We start from the raw sequence: 9234 nt of genomic DNA, 5'->3' as shown, positions 1-9234 counted from the left end.
AGGGATAGCAAGTGACTGCTCCTAGCCCTGGGCCTTTTGCCTTGATGAAACCAGAGCACAGAGCAGACACAAGGGGAGGAACCTAGATCCATTAGGTTACATTCCTTTAGCTGAGATATGACTCCCAGTCTCTGGGCCTCAGTTTATTTTATCTGCAATGAAGAAGCAGAATTATCTCATCTTCTCTCTTCCCTCACCCAGGAACCCATGCAGAGTGATTAGAGGTTTTGCCATGCTGACTACTTAGAAGTGAACGTGGGGCTGGGGGAGGCTACAGAGGAACACAGTGAGGGCCAGGGGCAAGGAGGAGACAGGAGGCAGGGTGAGGGGAGATGCGGGAGCCAAGGAGAAGGAGAGGCAGCTGGAGGGTGGGAGGAGACAAAGGTAGGAGGTGACAAGGTAAGGATGTGCGTGTCCTCTCTGTAGGTAGTGTGTGCAGGTACAAGGCTATGTGCTGCGTTTACATACACATAGCTATGTCTGTATACATGTGCATGGGTGGGCGCCTATACATGCCTGCTGTGTGCACAGATACATGTGTATGGGTGCATGTGCCTGGTTGAGTGTATGTGACAGTGGGAGTACATGTGAGCCCATGCCTGTCCCTGAGGAGGTGGCAGACTCAAGAAACCAGGAAGAATAGAAAGTGAAATCAAGGCTTTATCGCCTAAGCCAGAAGAGTCCTGGGAAAAGTGGCTTAACCTTCTGTCATGGCTGGAACCACTCCTGAGGCCCCAAGGCCAGAGAAGTCTCTTTGCCTCTTGCCACAGGCCTAGGGAAGAGTGGAGACGCTACCTTGCTTTTCTGGTGCTGGGCACAGGGGACCTGGGGCCCCGGGGGAGCAGGGCTGGGGCCCTACTCGGGGGGGGTGGATAACTCCCCAGTCTGCTCCTGCCGCCTAGGGCCTGAAAACGGCTTATAACCAGTGGGGAAGAGGCAGGCTCCATGGTTAGGGGACTTTCCTGTGACCAAGTTAGGGCTGCCGCTGCCCCATCCAGGCTCAGTGATGCCTGGAAACTGCCACTTCCCACCCTGCTTGCCTCTTCTGTGACTCTTTTTGTGGTGGGGCCAGTTCCGGGCCTAGGAGCTGGGTCTGCTGGTGGTAGCCAGTGGGGGCTGGGGGAGGGGGAAGCAGGGAGGAGGGCAGGCAGCCTCCCTTCTCTGGCAGAGGCAGGTCACTGGGGCCCTGCAGTGTGGTTGGGATTTGGGAGCAAGCCAGCTATCCAGGGAGGCTGTGAATAGCCAGGAATGCAGAGAAGCATGGAACAGGAGGGGAAGCAGCAGGAGAGAGGATGGGCTGCCGGGGCAGGGAGGGGATGTGAGAAAAGGAGAGAGACAGATGGGAAAACAGGAAAGGAGCAGAGGAGAAGGCTGACGCCTGTAGGGGGTGAACTTGCGCTGTGATGCCCTGCCCCGCCCCACCCATGGGGGCTGAGGCCTCCCTATTCTGCATCTGGGGGACATTGTGGTCGCTCCCTGAGGGTCTAGGAAGGGGCTGGAGGTCTGGGGGACGTGGCAGCGGGGAGGAAAAGGGGGAGACGGCTGGGGAACTTTCTATCCTTTGGACCTGTGGGAAAGGAAGGGAAAAGAAAGAAATAGCTTTGGTTATTTGGTTCTGCAGTGAGAATCCTGTCTTCCTCCTGGTGCTGATTTTGTGCCCACCTTCCACCCCCCTCCTCCAACAAGGCTCAAGAGCCAGCTGAGTTCTCCTGGGTGGGATGGGGCTAGTTAGGAAGTGTGGGTTCTTGTTCTCACTCTGTCAGCTGTCTGCCCTCCCAACCTCGGCCAAACTCCCTAACGCTAAGGGAGGCGGCTGCAGTGGAAACCCTGTTTCTTCTACTTCCACCTTCAGGCGGGCCCCACCCCGTCTCCCCCTCTGCCTCCTCCCCCCAGATCCCACTTTTCTCAGCCCAATCTCTGCTCAGATCCTCAGCTGTTTCTTGGCTCCTGCTTAATGACCTTCTGGTCCCAGCTCTTAGCCTTTGCTCATGTCTCCTGCCACTTGGCACTATCTCTTGCTTGACTCTGTGTCGCATTCCTGCAGGAAGTCTGCTTAGATTGGGCCGTCCTGCCTGCCCTCACTGCCCAGCTGCTGGCCCAGAGGGCTCATTCTTGCAGTAACCAATTTGAGTGGTCCTGGGTGTTCTGAAGTGCTCCCTCAGTGAGAATCGCCTCCTTGATGAGATGTATATTTCTTTTCTCTTTTTCTTTTGGCCGCATCACACAGCATGTGGAACTTCCCTGACCAGGGATGAAACCTGCACCGCCTGCAGGGGTAGTGCGAAATCTTAACCACTGGACCACCAGGGAACAGGAGGGGAAGCAGCGTGGTCTTTTGTTCCTTTTGAGGGGAGCCAATGGCACAGCTTCCAAGAGCTGTGTTCAAGGTTCCAGCCCCAGCCCCACCTCCAGGGCCTCACCCTGAGCATGACCCCTAATTCCCCAGAGCGCATGTGGACGCAGGAGGAGCCCCTCCCTGTTTTACTCCTGAGGTTGAAGATCTAGTGAGATGAAGGATGTGTGGGCATGCTTCTTAAACTGTAGAGTGTATTACAAAATTCAAGGGCTTGTTTTCATTTTGGAACCCTACCACCACACACACACACACACACACACACACACACACTCTCTCTCTCTCTCTCTCTCTCTCTCTCTCTCTCTCTCTCTCTCTCGGCTTGTGGTAGATGTGACTGACTGATTGCCCCTGCCTTCACCACCCTCCCCTTCCTTCTCTCTTCCTTCCTCCACCCTACAGCCTCCCGCTGCAGTACTTACCTGCCTCCATCTTTATGAGGCAAGCACAGGGGGTGACAAAAAGAACACCTGTGAGTCAACAGGTAAAGTTTAGTTTACTGTGATCTAAATCTTGGTCTCTCCTTCTTCTTCCCAAGGATGTACACACGTAGACCCTTCAGGGGATGAAAGGGATAAAACTGCTCCCTGTGGCTTAGCTTGGGACTCACTGTGGAGCTGGACACTGAGTAGGCGCCAGGCAAGGGTGTTGAGCGGATGCACTGGCTTCATTCATATGGTAGGTAGACAGAGACATGAGAGCATTATGCACCCCTGAACCCTACACCCTCACACGTGACCCACCAGATCCACCCCCAGACTCACAATCATGTATTAATTCATTTTTTAAAAAATAAATTTATTTGTTTTTGGCAGTGTTGGGCCTTCGTTGCTGCGCGCGGGCTTTCTCTAGTTGCGGCGAGCGGGGGCTACTCTTTGTTGCAGTGCGTGGGCTTCTCATTGCAGTGGCTTCTCTTGTTGCGGAGCACGGGCTCTAGGCGCGCGGGCTTCAGTAGTTGTGGTACGCGGGCTCTAGGGCACAGGCTCAGTAGTTGTGGCATGTGGGCTTAGTTGCTCCGCGTCATGTGGGAGCTTCCTGGACCAGGGCTCGAACCCATGTCCCCTGCATTGGCAGACGGATTCTTAACCACTGTGCCACCAGGGAAGCTCCCTATTAATTCATTTCTACTAGGGTCAATTTCAATCATGTTAATTATTCATGTAGCATGCCTACCATGTGTCAGGTCACAGTACTCAGTCCCTAGAGACTCTTGTCCCTGTGTAGACGCCTGGCATAAAGGTGGGGAGGGAGACTTGGAGAGATCGGTGCACCCAGAGCAGGGAGGATGGGGTTGGTGGGTAGGGGCCTCTGGGGGATCCAGGGGATCCTAAGACCTTTACCCCCATGGCACAAGTGAATGGAAAACCTTCCTTGATCCAAGCTGCTTGTTCCTGTCTCCTCCCACCAGGACTGGAAGAGGACTTGGGGGCTGAGCCCATCTGTCGTTTGCCAATAAGTGTGCTCTCATAGGATGGAGCTTCTGAGGTGCCCTGGTGCCAAGGCTGGCCTTGTCTTGCTTGGGGCTGGTGCATAGGTCATAATGGACAACCCCAGAATGGACCCAGTGCAAATGTGGTGTATTAATTAATTTTTTTTCTGACCCGCAAATCAGAATATAATATGTGACATACAGACCAACTACGTGACATCTGGGCACTCTGGTACTCATATGGTTGCCGAACATAGAGGCACAAATGTTCACACACACACTTCTGTATTACAACAGCCCCAGCCCCTTGCAAGACAGGCCCCTAGCACTGTTTTTTTTGTTTTTTTAAAAAAAATTATTTATTTGTATCTTTGTTGCAGCATGTGGGATCTACTTCCCTGACCAGGGATCGAACCCAGGCCCCCTGCACTGGGAGCGTGGAGTCTTAACCACTGGACCACCAGGGAAGTCCCCCTGGCACCTTTTGAGCCACCCATTTTTGCTGGCTTTTACTTATGAAAGAAATGTTCAGCTGAGGTCAGCCTCTGAGCTATGCCATGGTCCTTCCTGTTACCTCCTTCTTCCCCTTAGTGAGTGATGAGTATGGAAGAGATCCATGGGACTAGGCTTGGGGAGGGAGTGGCAAAGACAACCTTAGGGCCAGCCAGGATCTGGCTTGGTAGAAAGAGAAAAGACAGGCCTTGGAAAGAAAACAATCCCATTAAAAAATGGGCAGAGGGGCTTCCCTGGTGGCATAGTGGTTAAGAATCTCCCTGCCAATGCAGGGGACACAGATTCGAGCCCTGATCCGGGAAGGTCCCACATGCCGCGGAGCAACTAAGCCGGTTCACCACAACTACTGAGCCTGCGCTCTAGAGCCCGGGAGCCACAACTACTGAGCCCATGTGCCACCACTACTGAAGCCCGCGCACCTAAAGCCCGTGCTCCACGACAAGAGAAGACGCTGCAATGAGAAGTCCACGCATGGCAACGAAGAGTACCCCCTGCTCGCCACAACTAGAGAAAGCCCTCGCGCAGCAATGAAGACCCAACGCAGCCAAAAATAAAGAAATAAATTAATTAATTAAAAAAAATGGGCAGAGAACCTGACATTTTTCCAAAGAAGACATACAGATGGCCAGCAGGTACATGAAAAGGTGCTCAACATCAGTAATCATCATGGAAATGAAAACCAAAACCACAACGAGATATCACCTCACACCTGTTAGAATGGCTATCATCCAAAAGACAAGAAATAAGTGTTGGCGAGGATGTGGAGAAGAGGGAATGTGAATTGGTGCAGCCACTATGAAAAACAGTATGTTGGTTCCTCAAAAAATTAAAAATAGAACTGCCATATGATCCAGTAATTCCACTTCTGGGTATTTATCCAAAGAAAACAAAAACACTAATTTGAAAAGATATATGCACCCCCATGTTCATTGCAGCATTATTTACAATAGTCAAGACACGAAAACAGCCTAAGTGTCCATCAACAGATGAATGGATAAATAAAATGAGTATTATAAGCAATGAATATTGTTTAGCCATATTGTTTGGCAACATTGTTTCAGCCTTAAGAATGAAATCTTGCTGTTTGTGACAACATGGGTGGACCTTGAGGGCATTATGTTGAGTGAAATAAGTCAGACAGAGAAAGACAAGTATCATATAATCTCACTTATATGTGGAACCTAAAAAAATTCCCCAAACAAAAAAACCCCTCAAGCACACAGATACTGAGAACAGATGGGTGGTTGCCAGAGGCAGGGGGTGGGGCCTGGGTGAAATGGGCGGAGGGGGTTGGAAGGTACAAGCTGCTATACACCTGACACTAATCTAACCTTATCGTTAATTATACCTCAGTTAAAAAAAAAAAGACAGGCCTTGGACTGTCTCTCCCCAGTTCAGGCCAAGGTGCTTGAGGGGTAGGAGTTGGTGGCTCTGGAAGGGAACTAACACAATCTCCTGGACCCTCAGCTAAACCCCTGTGTCTGGCGCATCAGAGTCTGTAAATTCAATTCTAACTCAAGAAGAGAGCGCAGACCCAGGGGTGGGGTCAGGCACCTAGACACATAGCACACAGACCCACATTGCGTTTATGAGAGACACGCACGTGCGCGCGCGTGCACACGAATGACACCCACACAAAGAGACACAGAGGCACAGATACCAATTCAGTACACACACACACATACCCAGGGAGACCATGACCACACAGGCCCACAGCACTCACAGAGCCCACAGCCAGCGGAGCCAGACCCTGACCTGGGAGCGCAGAGCAGGGGGCAGGAGGCAGTCTGAGGCTCTGTTTGTCCTCAGGTGTATTTGTAAAGGATGGGGAGGGGCTGGGGTGGGCCAGGTGCACTGGGAGGTTCATGGGCTGAAGGTGTGGAGGAATGAGGGGGGCTGGGCTAATCTTTAACTGGGCAAAGAGCAGCTGGAAACAGGGTGTGTGTGGGGGGTGTGTGTGTGTGTAAGGGGGGTGTGTGTGTGTAAGGGTGGAGTGGGTGGGAAGGAGCAGGGAAGAACCCGTTACCCCATCAGCCTGGTAACAAGGTGCCACAGAACCAAGGCAGGGGGCCTATACCCTGGCGAGGCTGTTTAGCACCCAGAGGGCCGTCTCTAAACACTCATGGAGCTCCTACTAAATGCCAGGCGCCAGGTGCTTCACACACTTAGTGAACCCACTGACGCATAAAAAACAGTGAGATTATCACCTGCTTCCATGGGTGAAGGAGGAAACAGGGAGCCTAGTGGAGGGGCCTCTGGAATCTGTGCCCTGGGAACCAAGCCCCAGGCCTGAGTTCTCACATGTGCTGCCCCAGCTCAGGGAGCTCGCCTAGGAGTGGAAATTGAGTGAGTCAGAAAAAAAACAAACTTGTGGTTACCAAAGTGGGGAGGTACAAATTAGGGGTATGGGGTTAACAGATTAAAAACTACTATATATAAAATAGATAAGGGGGCTTCCTGGTGGCGCAGTGGTTGAGAGTCCGTCTGCCGATGCAGGGGACGCGGGTTCGTGCCCCGGTCCGGGAAGATCCCACATGCCGCGGAGCGGCTGGGCCCGTGAGCCATGGCCGCTGAGCCTGCGTGCCCGGAGCCTGTGCAACGGAAGAGCCTACAACAGTGAGAGGCCCGCGTACCACAAAAGAAAAAAAAAAAGATAAGGAGCAAGGGTATACTGTATAGCGCGGGAATTATACTTATTATCTTGTGATAACCTATAATGGAATATAATCTGCAAAATACTGAAGCACTATGCTGTACACCTGAAACTAACATAATGTTGTAAATCAACTATACTTCAGTAAAAAAATTTTTTTTAAATAGAAGTGGGGATAAGATTAATAAATTTCCAGGACACTGAAAAAAGAAAAAAAAGAAAAGAAGAGGGGACTTTACGGTTGGAATGTCGACAAGCGGGAAGCAAGCCTGGGATTTTGCAGTCCAGACCACCAGCTTGCTCTGTGCTCTGCAAGCCCCTGTGGCCCAGCCCAGCTGAATCCTCTGGCCTCTTGTTTGTGCCACACCCCTTGGCTTCCCTTAGGCCCCTGCAGACAGACCAGATGCCCCTGTTACAAGGCATCCCCTCTCTCCCTGCATCTTTCTTCTCCTGTATCCTGCTCCGTGGGACTATCTGTTCACCTTTGTCTCCCCAGGGACTGGCCCTTAGCAGCTCTCCTGGCCCTCAGCAGGTGCCCAATAAAAATCTGGTGAATGAACGCAAGGTTGGAGTGTAGTTACTGTTGGGTAGTAACTGGTCTCCATTTCTGTGGTTTATATTTTGTTTATTTTTCTCTCTTTTTTACATGTTAAAAAAAATTATTTTCTGGAAGAAGGAGGAGGATTTTTCCCATGATGGCAGTCCCCTGGCTGACGTGAGCTCGTGATGCCCACCCCTGGGCTTACCGTGATGGGTGAAACCGAGGCCAGCTGACACTCCCACCCTCAACTAGGCGAAGGGGCTCGGAGGGGTCCTGTTTCGATCAAGGAGAACAAGCACCATGTGAAATCGAGAACATGCAGGAGGAGGAAGAGAAGTTAAAGCAGCTGCTCTCTCTAGGTTCTCCTATAAAAAGCCTGGTTGACCTGGATGTACCTGAACTGCTTTAAATTCATTTTTAAACAGTGACTTGCCCGAGAGAAGGGAAAACCTGGGTCTCACTAAGGTTTATACTTGAATGTAGTAACTTTGTTTGGAATAGCTAAAAACTGGGGAACTTCTCAAATGTCCATCAATATGTGAATGAATAAACAGATCATGGTGCATGCACTCCGTTGGATACGACAGTAAAAAGGAATGAACTATTGATATGCACAGAAACATAAGTGAACCTCAAAATAACTGCTGGTGAAGGAAGCAAGACATGAAGAATCCATACTACATAAGTGTCTATAAAATTCTAGAATGGTGTAAAATTCTAGAAAATGTGAACCAATTGATAATGACAGCAGATCAGTGGTTGCCCGGGGAAAGCATGGTGGGGGGGGGCGCTGGAGGGAGACGTTAGAAAGGGACATGAGGAAAGTTTTGGGTTTCATGGATGTGTTCATTATCTTGATCCTGAGGATGTTTTCATGGGGTAAAAACACGGCAAAACTTATCAAATTGTACATTTTGTGCCATTTCTGGTATATCATTTTGGCCTCAATCAGAGCTGTAAAAACAGAAGCAACATAACTGCATCAGAAAACAATTTGGAAAATGGAGAGGAGGAAAATAGTGATTCTCCTTTATTTCCCTGGTGCGCAAGAAAGGAAAGTATTTGTGTGTCAGTTTCTTTTAAAATACCAATTATCTCACATAAGCTCTTGGGGATAGGTGTTATTATCTTCCTCTTTTTTATAGATTAGGAAAAGCCAGGATTCAGAGAAGTTAAGACACTTGCCTGAGGTCACCCAGCCAGCGTGTAATTAGTCCCAGTCGAGGACCATCTGAGTCTAGAGCCTGGACCCCTTCTCCACATTACGTTGTCTCTCTTTTCAGGAATGCATTTCTGAAAAATTCCCGCCTGCTTTGGTAACACTGTGGGCAAAGGACTTTGGTTTATGACTAGATGGGGAGTTATTAATCCATCATGTACATATTTGCTGTGAGCCTTAGGGGAGCTAGTGCACGGAGGGCAGGCGGAGGTTTACAAAGGCACGGTGTCTGCAGAGCTCACACCTTTCAGCCCACGCTGCCTGAATGGTACTACCTGTGACCACCATGCCCTGCCCTCCCCAGCCCTCCCAGCCCCCCTCTTCCAGGAATCCTCCTTTTCCCCTTCCGGGACCCTGATGTCATGACCTGTTCACTCCCAGCCCCAGCCTTTGGCAGGAAGCTAAAAGGAGAGGCCTATGGCTTCATGGACCCCCAAGGGGGAGAGGGGACTGCAGGGCTGAGGAGGGCAGTGGGGCCTCATGCTCTGGGCTCAAGGCTCAGTACCCTGGTTCTCTGCATCTCTGG

Source organism: Aethalodelphis obliquidens, unplaced genomic scaffold, assembly GCF_003676395.1.
Source record: "Aethalodelphis obliquidens isolate GAN/ISIS:26980383/991018 unplaced genomic scaffold, ASM367639v1 scaffold51, whole genome shotgun sequence".
NCBI classification, from domain to species: Eukaryota; Metazoa; Chordata; class Mammalia; order Artiodactyla; family Delphinidae; genus Aethalodelphis; species Aethalodelphis obliquidens.
Note: the sequence above shows the minus strand (reverse complement) of the source record.